This window comes from Saccopteryx leptura, chromosome X, assembly GCF_036850995.1.
Source record: "Saccopteryx leptura isolate mSacLep1 chromosome X, mSacLep1_pri_phased_curated, whole genome shotgun sequence".
Classification (NCBI taxonomy): domain Eukaryota; kingdom Metazoa; phylum Chordata; class Mammalia; order Chiroptera; family Emballonuridae; genus Saccopteryx; species Saccopteryx leptura.
In genome coordinates, this window is record NC_089516.1 from 49139219 (window position 1) to 49145193 (window position 5975).

The 5975-nt window shown below is 38.8% G+C and overlaps 1 pseudogene; it reads left to right on the forward strand.

Moving 5' to 3' along the window:
* Positions 1-1678: 1678 nt before the first annotated feature.
* Positions 1679-5110, forward strand: LOC136385601 (centriolar coiled-coil protein of 110 kDa-like; annotated as a pseudogene).
* Positions 5111-5975: the final 865 nt, after the last annotated feature.

Genomic DNA, 5975 nt, shown 5'->3' on the forward strand with positions numbered 1-5975 from the left:
GCAACAATACTGCAAGTTGAGGACCCCAATCTCTCCAGGATTGAGGTGCTTTAGAGAGATTAGCTGTCTAATTTATTAAGCAGAAATATGTCACCTTGCATAGAAAACTAACAAACAGAATATAGTGTACAATTTTATTATTTAGTTTTGAAAATCTGATTAGATTGCTCTTGCCCTTTCTGAGACATAACACCACACCATCTGCTGTCTGTTTCCTGACCTTCAGAAAGCTCAGAAATGCCAAGTATTGCATCCTTGAACCTTCCCTGGATGCGACTGCCTTCAGTCATGTATGCTTGGTCTTGACCTTCACTTTCTCAGGATGGGAACAGATAGTCACTCGGTGCTTTGGCTTTCCTCTGAAATCCCCCCCCCCCTTTTTCTTTAACTCATTCTGCAACATTATGGCATACAAAGTGGCTCGTCCTTCAGAACCATGCAAGTTGCTTCTGCTCTTTCTCTAAACTAAGCAAATACAAAAACATAAAACAACAATGACAATTAATGTTCTTATTGTAGAAGCCCGTAATAATTTTAAGTGTTTAACAGGGTTTAGTTCAGATAATCCATCAGCAATATTACTTTAAAAAGGTGTACTAGAAAGCAATTTTAGTTTTTCCCTGAAAATGTCATATATATCTTGTTGCAATTGTTGTATTTCTATAGACATATTACCTTGATTAAACAAATGTCTTCTAACTTTATCCCAAGAAAAATTATAACCAATCCTGTGATTTTATCTTTAAGCAATGATTTCTTGTAACTATACAAATGGGTAATCCATTTGAGCCCATAGTATAATTTGATATAACCCATCCTTCTTCTTCAGGCCTTAAGGGTCCACAGCTGTCAAATGTTCCTCGAATCCAAACAGAATTATTAACATAAACAGAAAAGGGGGTGTTTTTCCAATTAACAGGTCTATTTAAAGGAGATTAGGAATATAAATTTATTAAGAATCGTTAGTTTAGCTTATTGTTACAGACACAACAGCCAACATTGCCAGAAACAAAGTCAAGAATATTTTTGGAGTCTTAGTCCCAATTAAAACATTTTCTGCCTCCTCGGTAAGTTTCTTCAGTTGCCCCCAAGTAAGCAGTTCAGCTTTTTGTGTTGCAGTTGCTTCATCTTCACTCTCTGATAACCTTTGGCTCTAGGCTTAGTCTCTCTATTCCTTTTTCTGGCAACTCAAAGATGTCAAACCTCCCTCTCTTCCCCTTCCAACTCATGCTGAGTCTTCAATTTTCTGGAAGGTATCCACTGGCCTCCCATATCTGTGGAGATAAGAGCAAATCATCACCCCTCTATTTTGATTAATCCCTTTTCTATTGACTATTAACATCTTTCCAATAAATGGGTTGTGATATAATAGTTAAAGGCTGTTTCAGGTGGTGTTTTTCAGCAGCTGTATCAGTGAAATGTGTCACCTTGAACGAGAGAATCTTTAACAATTTTTGGTAGAATAAAAGCAGTTTTCTTAAGAAAATTAATGAGTGGGAGTCGGGGTGGCGGCAGCCGTTGCCAGGAGCCCGCGTTGCTGCCTGAGACCGATAATATGGCCTGAAGGAGGAGGAGAAGGCAGCGGAGGACCGAGGTGCCCTCTGTCAGTACCAATTGAGCCGTTGCTCCCTGACAAGGCCTGTGGTGAGGGAACAAAAGGCGACCTGGCCATGGGAGATCAGTGCTACTGTGTGCTGATGCTGTTCTATGTAATGGGGATTCAGTGGTGAGCAAGACTCAGAAAGTACCTGTGCTTGTGGAGCTTACATTTTGGTGGAGGAAGACAGACAGAAACCAAGGAAATAAACAAGATAATTTCAGATAGTATGTGGTTGTGGGAAGATGGAGGAATATGAGAAGTTCTGTGAGAAAAGTATGGCCAGAATTCAAAAAGCATCACTGTCCACAGAGAGTTTTCTACCTATCTAGTCTGAAAGTGTTTCACTTATTTGCTTCCATGGAGTGGCTGTGCTTTCTCCACTGCTTAACATTGAGAAAAGAAAGGAAATGCAACAAGAAAAGCAAAAAAGCACTTGATGCCGAAGCAAGAAAGCAGGTTAATAGGAAGAAATCTTTACTGACTTGTGTCCAGGAGATTCTTGAAAATGTTCAGGTTAGAAAGGCACCTAATGCCAATGATTTTGATCAGTGGGAGACAGAAACAGTTTACTCTAATTCAGAAGTCAGAAACTTGAATATTTCTGCTACCTTTCCAAATATCTTGCCAAGCCCTTCTGAACACTCTATTTAGCAGAGTTTGAAAAGATAACTGGAATTTTGCCACTGAATAATGAGGACCAATTTAAATCTAATGGGATAGACTTGGCTAAGGATTCAAAAGAACTTAATTCTCTAAAGCAATGTGGTAGTTTACATCTTAGCCACACAGAAAATGAAGCTTCTCTGAAGACCTTCTCGGCAACCCCACAGGAGACTCTTATTTCTGATGGTCTCTTTCCAACAAATGAAGAAGAGGATCTATCACTTATGGAAGGAGTTACTCCAGATCCCTCTGTAATGAGTCTTCAGAACCTGATGAAAAGGTCAAAGGAATATATAGAAAGAGAACAATCTAGATATAGTCTGAGAAATAGTACAAAGGGAAGTGTTAATGAGAGGCATTCAGACAAAGAAAATGATGCTGTTAAAATGACTGACTGTGTAAAGGAGAAGGGCCAGTTGATGGGCAAACACTGTGGTTCAGTGATTCCTGACAAACCAAGCCTTAATAAATCAAATGTTCTCCTCCAAGGTGCTTCCACTCAAGCAAGCAGCGTGAATACACCAATTTTAGGTAGCTTTTCTAAAGCAGACATATCTTTCGGAACTGGCCATCCCACTGTTTCAGACCCTGATTCTGATTTTTTAAAGTCATTCCCACTTTTGTTACTGAAAATAATGTTATCAAAAGTCTTACTGGTTCATATGCCAAATTACCTAGTCCAGAGCCAAGCCTGAATCCTAAAATGCATCAAAGGCATTCGAGGCCATCATCAGCATGTCATATACTTATAAATAACCCAGTACATGCCTGTGAATTAAGTCTTAAAGGAAAAGAACAGGCAGTTGACTTAGTTGTTCAAGATACTGATGAAAGAACAAACGTACCTGAAACTGTGCCAAAGTTAGCAACTGATTTAATGGGGTTTGTTCAAGCAAGGTTTATACCAGCAAAAATACATCTGAAGCGATACAGGAAATGGTTTTAGGGAATTCAAATCAGGTATGTCAATCTTCAGGAAATCAATTAGAAAATAAAGTCATTCATGGACTTGCTGTTGTGGAAGGTCAGTTAACATCTGATGGGAAAGGACCTTACAAAATGGACAGTGCATGTACTGCAATGCCAAGGTTGCGTGAGCCATATGCCACCGTTCCGTGCATAACAAGTCAAAACTTTGGAACCATGAGTGGACTCAAGTCAACTAGTGTGTTAGAGGAAAACTGCAGTTTACAAATGGAACTGAATAACTCCTATGATATAAAAAACCCATCTCCTTTACTGATACAAAACCAGAACACCAGACAGTAGATGGATACCCCTACAGTGTCCTGTAGAAATGAACAATTTTTGGATAACAGTTTTGAGAAAGTTAAATGGAGACTTGATTTAGATATGGATAGTTTGCAAAAAGAAAACTGCCCCATATGTCATAACAACTGGAATAGCTGAACAGGAAAAGCAACATTTGCCAGAAAAAAGATACCCTAAAGCAGCAGTTCTCAACCTGTGGGTCGCGACCCCAGCGGGGGTCGAATGACCAAAACACAGGGGTTGCCTAAAGCCATCAGAAAATCCATATTTTATTTAAAAATGTATTGTATAGTAAAAATGTATTGTATAATAAATATGTATTTTCCGATGGCTTTAGGCGACCCCTGTGTTTTGGTCGTTCGACCGCCACCGGGGTTGTGACCCACAGGTTGAGAACCGCTGCCCTAAGGGATCTGTCTATATCAACAAGACTGAAATGTCAGAAAGTATTTCCAAAGAAAACGAAGAGATATTAAAAAGCAAGATGTTAGCTTTTGAAGAAATGTGAAAGAGACTGGAAGAACAGCATGCCCAGCAGTTGTTAATACTCATAGCTGAGCAGGAGTGGGAACAGGAAAGATTACAAAAGGAAATAGAAGAACGGGAGAAGATGTTCAAAGAAAAAAACGTGATTACAGCCGAAGCCTCTGAACTCGATATGAACAATGCATTGGACTTAGGATGGAGAAAAATAAGTGACCCCAGTTTGCTAGTCACAGTGCTATCTCAGGTGGACTCACTCCATACTTCAAATTCCAGTAGTTTCAGTTTCACAAATTCTGCCCTACAACATAGTTTTGATTCTGTAAATGAAGCACCATTCTACCTCTGGGGATCATCAACTAGTGGCTTGACCAAACTCTCCATATCAAGGCCTTTTGGAAGGGCAACAACTAAGTGGTTTCAGGTTTTCAGTCCAGAAGTACAAGTAAAATTTAATAGAATAACTGCTGTGGCAAAAGGATTTCTTACTCGTAGACTTATGCAGACAGATAAATTGAAGCAACTTCGACAAACTGTAAAAGACACTATGGAATTCATAAGAAGTTTTCAGTCGGAAGCACCACTGAAGAGAGGAGTTGTTTCCGCACAGGATGCTTCTCTGCTGGAGAGAGTGTTGGCTCAGTTACGAGCTGCCCTGTATGGTATTCACGATATATTCTTTGTGATGGATGCAGCTGAAAGAATGTCTATTCTGCATCATGACCAGGAAGCTCACAAAGAGAAAATGCTCAGGCAAATGGATAAAATGAAAAGTCCACGAGTGGCTCTTTCAGCTGCAACACAGAAGTCTCTTGATAGGAAGAAGTACATGAAAGCTACTGAAATGGGAATGCCAAATAAGAAGTTCCTGGTTAAACAAAGCCCTTCTGAAATAAGAGTCCTTCAGCCAAACCAAGGACAGAACGCTCCTGTTCATAAGCTACTTAGTAGACAAGGAACCCCTAAGACATCAGTGAAGGGGGTTGTGCAAAATAGAAGTCTTCACAGAGCAGAGTGCCTAACAGAGCACCTGGTTCAGGAGTATATGCAGGAAAAATCCAAAGAAAGTGGCCAAATGTTGTGACAATTTAAGAAGACAACATTTATTAGGATAAAAAGTCAGGGAGGGTTTCATCCATATTTTTGTCTCTGTCCAGGACTTTTCATTTAACCCTGGACTTTGTTTACACAGACAAAGTAACGTCAAAGGGCTGAGTAATTATGTGGATAACATGGTCAGTCTGGCTAATTTCTAACACAGCCCCATTTTCCTCTTAATGTTAGGTTTGGATGAAGACAAATTAGTATATAATTAATTGACTCACCTCTATGCTTAACCTGTACAAACATAAGTTTTTATTATGTACCCATGCCTGCTGAGAATCTTTTTGTAAATTTAAAAGGATATTTGGGTTTATTTCTACAGAATATTAAAAAGGTGTGATAAAATATAAGTTCTGAATACAAATTTCATTCACCTCTGCATACTGATGGCTAAATTTGATAAATTAGATACTGTTCTCTTCAAGGAAAAATTATTGCAGAAAAATGGTTTCCCTGGTTTTGTAAAAACTGGGTTAATCTCTCAGTCTTCATATTCTTGGTCTTACAGGATAACCACATAGAATAAAACATTTGCTTGCAGATTGTGGTTCACCTCAAGTTACCACAGAAGTGTCTAGGGGTCACAGCATTTTGGTCATAAGCACATTTCTCTCAACAGCTAGTTGTCTTACAAAAATGTTAGGTTTAATGTATGTTGCCCCAGTATTCTTAGAAACTTTTCTACTAAATAATAAAATCTTTCTTGGAGGGTGACAACTTTGGTGAAGACAGCACAATCTTCCTCATGTAATGGCATGCATTATTATTACATTCCTTTCTATAACAGAATGTTGCATGCAGGTTTACTTTCTATTTAGTCTTTGTGTTTTGTTTCTTCATAGTCTGCTTTTTC